Source organism: Hippoglossus hippoglossus, chromosome 24 (genome assembly GCF_009819705.1).
Source record: "Hippoglossus hippoglossus isolate fHipHip1 chromosome 24, fHipHip1.pri, whole genome shotgun sequence".
NCBI classification, from domain to species: domain Eukaryota; kingdom Metazoa; phylum Chordata; class Actinopteri; order Pleuronectiformes; family Pleuronectidae; genus Hippoglossus; species Hippoglossus hippoglossus.
Genome location: NC_047174.1, coordinates 10838170 through 10846171, shown reverse-complemented (window position 1 = coordinate 10846171; position 8002 = coordinate 10838170). Strand labels below are relative to the sequence as shown.

The following is an 8002-nucleotide window of genomic DNA, read 5'->3' as shown; positions in this document are numbered from 1 at the left end:
AGAATTCAACATAGGCAATAACAATACTCTGTTTATAAAGATGGTTGTCGCGTCTCCACTTCCTCCCACTGTCCAGAAATGAAGCCAACATATCCCAGATAAGACGACTTCATGTGGAGCCACAGTCTCTGTTGTCAATCATGATGTTTCACTATGTTTTCATTGCATCAAATAACTTGTTAGTTTGATATAAGATCTGCTTTAAATAATCAAAACCTAATCTGAGATAAATGTATTTAACGTGGACTTTGACTTGTTGGTTTGGTCGATGTCCCATCCACGAACATGGAAGGGGTTTATGACCTATACTGCAGCCAGCCACCAGGTGGCGATCAAGACGCTTTTGGGGCGCAGTTATGTCGTCCATCTTTATTTACAATATACGGTAGTAGCAGATAGGTTTTTCATGACATTAAAAATAAAGCAGTGTTTTTTACAATGTTACACTGACAAGGTTTCTCTCATTTAAAACAAAGATTTAACTAAAGGATGTTTGTTTTTCTTCTTCTCCTGCACTGGTGTCACATCAGCTGCCAACAGAGCAGAGGACCCCAGGGCCGACTTATTATCTTCAACCTAATATGGTGAAGCCCTTATCATATCCATTACATATTACAGCTGATGGCACTTGTGTTTGTGAGAGTGTTAATTGAGAAGATTCCCTCTTCCATTAAATAAACAGGTTTTCTACACTCAGGTGTGTGGTGCTGACAACACTCGGCGTGGACTTGAGATTCTGCTCATTTTGGTGAGTGCTGCTGTTAAATGATTTATTCAGCTACTGGAAACCACTGCACTCAATTCCCAACCTCTGCTGCCTGCAGGGTTCGGCTCACTTTTTATTTTTTATTTTTGGTTTCATTATTAGATTGGATTTTGCTACTCTCACGTTCTGTAACTGATTTTATTTGGTTCAAACTTTGTGGTTCTCCTGTAACAGCCACATCCATATAAATATACTGTGGATGGTGTTTAACTCTGATTCAGTCTAGTATTCAATACTCATTCATACCCATAATGGCCACAATCAATGATGTTGAAAATTGAAAAACGACCTTTGTGTTGCACATGAAGAAAATTCCTAATTTTACTGCCTAATTAAATGAAACTTTGGAAAGTGACTCATGCTGTGTCCTTTCAGAAAAGCAATTGGGCAAGTTTAGGTTTTGTTTTACGGCATCATTTGATTTTAATTCAGTTCAGCCTGGCTTTTAATTTTCCTCTAAATTTATTTACAAATATCCCGAACCTGTTTCAATCAATCTGCCCTTTCTCACAAAGAATCAAACAGCATAAATCCTGACAGAGCTACTCACTGTGGTGGCGCCTGTTTATTTTAAGTCTGGACCAAAGCCGGCAAAATGATTTATCAATGAATCTCTGTGTTTAATTGTCAGTGAATTATTGGACCGGAGGGAAAAAACCCAGTCAACTCTCCAGAGTATAAACACAGACACACATGGCCGAATATTCAAATACAGACAAGAAAGCAAGATAGTAGTCTCTCTCTCGTTCTCTCTCTCCCTCTCTGTGTGTGGGGGGGTGTTTTTTATCTAACTGCATTTGGGCAAAGTGCCTGAACCAAAGCAAATTAATTAGGCAAACAAACTGCATACTGGGGGAAATTAGACCTCCACTTCTGTGGTGCATTCATCATTTTCGCCTTTGTCTGTCTTTCTGCTGTTCCGGTGCTTGATGTCGCAGGAGAAGCACGCACACACACACACACACACACACACACACACACACACACACACACACACACACACACACACACCTCCACAGTCCGCTGTGTGTTGGTGAATATTTTGTTCTGCCTCATCAGTACAGAAACCAACAAGGGCCTATTGAAATATTGACTACTTTTATGAAAAAAAATAAATAAATAAAACGGTAAAACTATGGTTTGGAACTTTCTGATGATTTCGATGTACCAAAGAATGAGAAACATTTAAATTTTATGACTTTATATATATATTTTTTACAATAAATGTAAATATTGTGTACATTTGAAACTATAGAAAGGTGAACATTTTACAGGCAAATACACAGGACAAAATAGAGGAATAAAAACTTTTGAGCTACTCCACATTATTAATGTTCATGCTTCCGTTATTACCTCAACCCACACATGCACCGGTGGCAGCTCTGTCACAGAGTAAACAGCCTGAATGTGACAGCTAATGGACGGCTCACATATTAGAGCGAAGACATCCTGCTAATCCCGGTTTGGCAGCCTCGGAGCAAACCCATTCCGACTGCGGCCTCTATGCTCGTGTCAATATTGAAATAGAAATGTAAAAGCGAACACGCGGTAAAGGGCACAGCGAGCCATGTAATTACCATGCATAACTTCACACAGAGCGCTCGCCAGCGAAATCCCAGCGGGCACTGGCATTTTGATGTGCTCACACATGAGCTTTGTGTGTGTATGATGGTTACTCTTCATACACATGGCTCAGTGAATGGTGGTGTTTGTGATTAGCCGGAGAGCACAGATCAATATAAACAAAGACTTAAAGAAAAGAGAAGAAAATCAAGGCAATCAGGTCGGAAAGGGACTAAGTTGCAAACACCACAATCTAATTCAAACTGATTAATCGGCAGCGGGGAAGAAGGGAGGTTAGTAAAATAAACAAATCCTTGTCTCTGAGACTAGTTACTAAACTATAGTGTTTTTCCTCCCATTTAACCATGAATATAATCAGACTTATTAGCTTTTGTGTTGCCCAGCAGCTGATGAACTTAAAGCAACACTATGTAACGTTTACTGAGCAACAGCGCCCTCTGCAGCCACAAGTGGTGATTAATTCTCTTGGGCTCTGACTGCTTAGTCTTACACAGCTGAACAGTGGATACTACTGAAGATCCCCGGCTTCCTTAAGCAGAAGAACTGCCGCTGTTACAAATACACCAAACTGTTGAGGATTCTTGATATTTCAAAGGTTTCCTCTCTGAATATTGTAGATAAACGCTGGTTTTAATGGCTTCTAAGTATTTTTAAGTTCAGCATCACTCTTGAACTTGCTGGACCTGATTCTGACAATTTAAGCTGTGACTATCAGTCAGTTCCACACTGCTCACAGTACATCGTACCCACTTATCAAGTTACATAGAGCAAGAACAGACCTTCAGGGTGAGGAGGCGGAATAAAAATGAAAGCATGGCCCCTATTCTAAGTCAGTGAACCTTCTAAATAATTTTGAAGCTGCTATTTTAAGTTGAAAAAGTTGGTTTAAAGACTTGTCAACACTACTGTGGATGTTTTTGAACTGATATTTTCCCTCAGTTAAAAAATAATCATGTTCTTTTTACAAAATATCTCCATCCTGATGAGAACACAAAAAGGACTACAGCATGATGGGCCAGTAGATGGCAATAAAGACTACATCGACAATCTATCAAATACCAGAGAAGAACATTGTGAGTTTGCTCAGTGAGCTTATTCACCTTTGGCAATTGTAACCTCAAAACCCAAACAATAGTGGCTCATCCTTTATTTACATTATCATTTTAGTTTTGCAAAACATCAGCAGTAGTGTGGACGAGGCCTCTGTTAGCCTAAAGTCTGGAAATGTGAAAACAACCAGCTCTGCTCTGACCAGTTTCTCAAACAGAGACTCCATCACTGTTTAGGTGACTACGCTGTATGAAAGCTTAACTCACATCCAACTTGTTTTTAGCCTTGAGAGTATCTGGTCAGAATAGACGTGTTCTGACTAAAAACTGAACTCAGTATAGTTTCAATAAAACTTTTATCGGAGCCCTTAAATCTCAAGAATAAGTCAATTGGCTTTCATATTGATTACATCACATAAATTAATGCCCATGACTGTGGTAAATGTGTATGAAAATACATGGTGGAGACCAGGAGTGTGCGTCCATTAGGGTGATAGCACACTTAGCAAAATTAAGGACATTAAAAGTGATTTCAATCAGGGAAATATCTGAAGATATTTGACATGTGTCAAGTTGACGAACTTATGCAGATAAATTGATTCGGCCTCTGCAGGAATTGAGACTTTTTACCTCTTTGATTAAGAAATGACGATCTAGAAGAAATGTTTCCTTCCTCAGAGATCAACACTTCTTTAGAATCACCAGAGCATCTCCCTCTCCCCAGACACTTAAAACATGAAATAACTGAGAAAAATCCATCATCACAGATGCACATAAACAGCCTCTTTGCATCTATATATTATCCATGTGCATATACATTATGAAAGACTTTCCAGAATCTAATGGGCGCTCGCTGCCATTCAGCATAATGAAAAGTGGTATCACTTGCTAATTTCATATAAAATATATAAACACTCAAATTAATTTAGATAATGGCGACTAGTGGAGAACGGCTGCAGATTGCTAATGTGCCGAACATGAAGAGACGGCTCCACTTATCTCGCTCAAACACCTTTAAGCTCCTTGAGTGAGGAGAAAAATAAAATGTCTGCCGCTCTAGTGACAGTATTGATAAGCGTGCCTAAGCTCACCTTCTCTCTTATGGAAAATCAGGACAAATTGTAATAGCCTGCGATGTTACAGCGCAGTGATACGGCCTTAAGTTTTTTAAGGCCGTATCACGTTTTTTTTTCGGTGAGAGATGATGTTTGCCGGAGTTCTGGCGTGTCATCTGTCTTCATTTGATTATGCAGACAGCCAGAAAGATGCTCGCATTGTTGGGACATGAAGGACTAAGTGTGTGTGTGTGTTTGTGTTTGTGTGTGTGTGTGTGTGTGTGTGTGTGTGTGTGTGTGTGTGTGTGTGTGTGTGTGTGGTGTATAGACGCACAGACACTGGTGCAGGAGGATGTGTCAGCCGCTGAAGTGATGCTGCGCCTTATCAAAGCCGAAACATCAGGAAGCTAATGCAGTCCAAGTAACAAGCGGCCTTTGATGTCACATTTGATGGCGAACAGCTGCTGTGCAGATGTCAGATATATGTGCCCTTGTATGTGTGTGTGTGTGTGTGTGTGTGTGTGTGTGTGTGTGTTTGTCTCTCTACAATTTTTCACTAAAAGCCCGACACTTTCTCCCTCGTCCCTCTTTGTCTACAGGTGTAAGTGCTGCAGCGGAGCGGGATCGCAGAGTCACAACATGTAAGATCAAAGTCAAAAAGGGAAGAGGGGACAGAAGATGAGAGAGGGCAATACGGCTGAGCACAGCTTAGACCAGTGGGTTTCCGCCTGCTGCATTCATGGGGAGGTATTGTCACATTTTGGCATCAATGTTCCTCATCCATCTGTGACTATCGGACATTTTTGCAATAGACCAGTAAGAGTTTGGATTTGTACATGTGCTATAAAAGCAAGAGTGGGTTCAAAGTGTGTTCATCCCCCTGACAAACATCATGTCTGACTGTGATTACACGTTTGATTAAACTGCAGCTCTGTCACATTTGAGGATAAACGTGCAACGAGTGATTATGTTCGACCTTTTTATCTCTCAAAAACTTTACTTACGTAATCCACAATACAATACAGCTCAACAGTGTGGTTCCGGAAGTAAAAATCCCATTCATTTTCTGAATAGAGATTTAGATTATGACCCATAATGTTTTAACCATCCAAGGTGCACTTACCACAAGCTATGAGATTGTGAAATGATTTTATATGCTCCTGTAGAAGCCATAAGTCTGTGTGATGCATGTTTTATTTGCGAAGTCCACGAGACATACCACACTACCCACAATCCTCATATGTAATAGCTACATCCCTGATTTGTAGAGTTTGCTGCTACTATGGAAAAGTTTATCACGATATCACACTTATGACATTTACCACAGAGCAACCATGATGTTTTAGAGATTAGGGGGAAAAAATTGAAATTCTTTGGAAACAGATCATTCACACTGGTTTATGGGATATGTAGTTTCTTCACTCTTCAAATAATTATGTACACAGTCTTTTACATTGAGCTTTTTGTTTTCTGATTTTCCAATATTGTTTTTGCTCATGATTCATCTGGTGGTTAGTTGACCTGGTTCCAGGTTTAAAACTCTTTTTAAAACAACTATCGAAACGTCAATGGTAAAAATAAATGAGGAAATTTACTTCTGGAACCAGAGATGTTCTAGAAGTGGGCGGCCACTATTAAGCTCTTTGACCCAGTTGAGATTGTTTTATCTTTACAGATGACCTGGATCAAGTTAAAGTATTGTGTTAAGTATAGTGGTTTCCCCTGTGAATGCCTGTGAATGGGCTGGGAACCACACAGGGGACACAAATGGTTCCGTAAGGATTTCATTAGATTGGGACCATTAATCACTTTCTCAAATTTATTTTTTCTTCAAGTTATTTTAACCTATTTCCCCATTAAGCAGAACTTATTTTATTACGATCAGGACAGAGGGCTATCAAGTGAAGCAGTTAGTGAGGGGGAAATACCTTCTTAGAGGTTTATTAAATCATTGAGCAAAGGACTGATTAAACTGTCACGACTGCAGTGAAAGCGGGAGCAAGGAAAAGAAGGAGCCGAACGCCAAAATCAATTTTTTTTACCGAGACGTTCATTAATTCTATTTTCTCCTTCTATATGCACCAGTGAACCAGCTAAACTGTGATGAAAACAAGAGGCAAGACAAAAAAAAGCACAGTGGGATGTGGAGGGTAAATATGAAAACCAACATTTAAGGAGTATAGAATAATTGCTATATTTTATTTTCACCTGTTTTAATCTCTTATCAGAAGATTTTCATTTATTTTCAAGCATTTGCAGATACCTAATTATTATTATATAATATAATATTTCTATTTTTATTCATACTTTTACTCTTACTATATTTTCCCCTTTTACTGCTACTTTCTTGTGCCGCTGTGAATTTCCACGAAGGAAGATAAATAAAGGTCCATCCTGAACAGCCCCTAATAGGACCTGCCACCATCAGTAGGATTTAAGTGAGAGGTGATTTGGCCAAGTTTGATGATGAACAAATTTCTCCCTAAAGTTCACTTAAAACTAATTTACTTCTTACAACAGTCGCAAGTGTTAGCAACCAATTTTCTTTTGGTCGTTAGAATTACTCAATGTGAACAGTGTTTAATTTTATCTTTGCCTGTAGCTCACACTGACGAGAAAAACTGGGAGCAATCCTCCCCTTTATTCATCTGCCAATACACCTGTGACCCGACCATATCTCAGCCTGTGAGACGCCTTTTGAAAGCTCCTGTTACAATTGTGTTTATTCTGCTGGTAAATTGACCTCTGAGCCTTTTTAATTAACACCTTCGTCAAGCTTATTACATGAGGGATGAACGGCGCCGAATTGGAAGGATTGACAGTTTGTAAATTTGATATCCAGCTAATCCTAAACAAAGAGTCAGACACATTAAATATAAATATCTTGCCTATTATTGGTCCGTGTACATCCCAGTGACACACTGAAACGTGTTTTGTTCGTGATTGCTGGTCTACAACTTTGTTCCTTGATTTCCTCATGTGCTCCTGTCATAGTTCCAACTGACGCTAGAGGATGTTTCAACCGAAATTTGAGTATTAGAGATGTGTTGAAGAAAATATATCAGATTTTTGAGAATAAATTCATAATTTAGTTTGGAAAAAAGTCATCATAGTTTGAGTAAAAGGGGGAAAAAAGGAAAAAGGCTCCACTCTCTCTGGATTCAAAATTTTAAACCAATCTCATTTTTTCTTGAGAAACTAAAACCCCTTTTAATATCACACAGACGTAACTAAAGATAACTTCTTTTTTTTTTACCCACAGATATTCTTTTTCCTTTATGTGGCTTTTTGTTATGTCATTTATCTCCTGGGTCACGAGTAAAAAAACTTTTCAAAGCACTTGGATTTTAAGTGTGATATTTGCTGCTGTCCAGTTTTACTTATGTGTCTTAAAGATTTAGAAGCTAAACAGACATTTATTTCCCTTTTTTTTTTTACCTTAATCAACCTGAACAATAGACATTCATCTACAATTGTGCTCGTCTACTGGGTCTCGTATATTCTTCAGCTTTGTTCAGCATACTTATATCGAACTTCCCTAGTTCCAA

At 38.8% G+C, this 8002-nt stretch overlaps 1 long non-coding RNA gene across 1 annotated transcript; it reads left to right on the top strand.

Annotated features, from left to right (window-relative positions):
* Positions 1 to 530: 530 nt before the first annotated feature.
* Positions 531 to 5646, top strand: LOC117758553. Its single transcript, XR_004613307.1, has 3 exons — positions 531 to 584; positions 698 to 748; positions 5054 to 5646. It is a non-coding gene; the product is annotated as an uncharacterized LOC117758553 (long non-coding RNA).
* The last annotated feature ends 2356 nt before the right edge of the window (positions 5647 to 8002 follow it).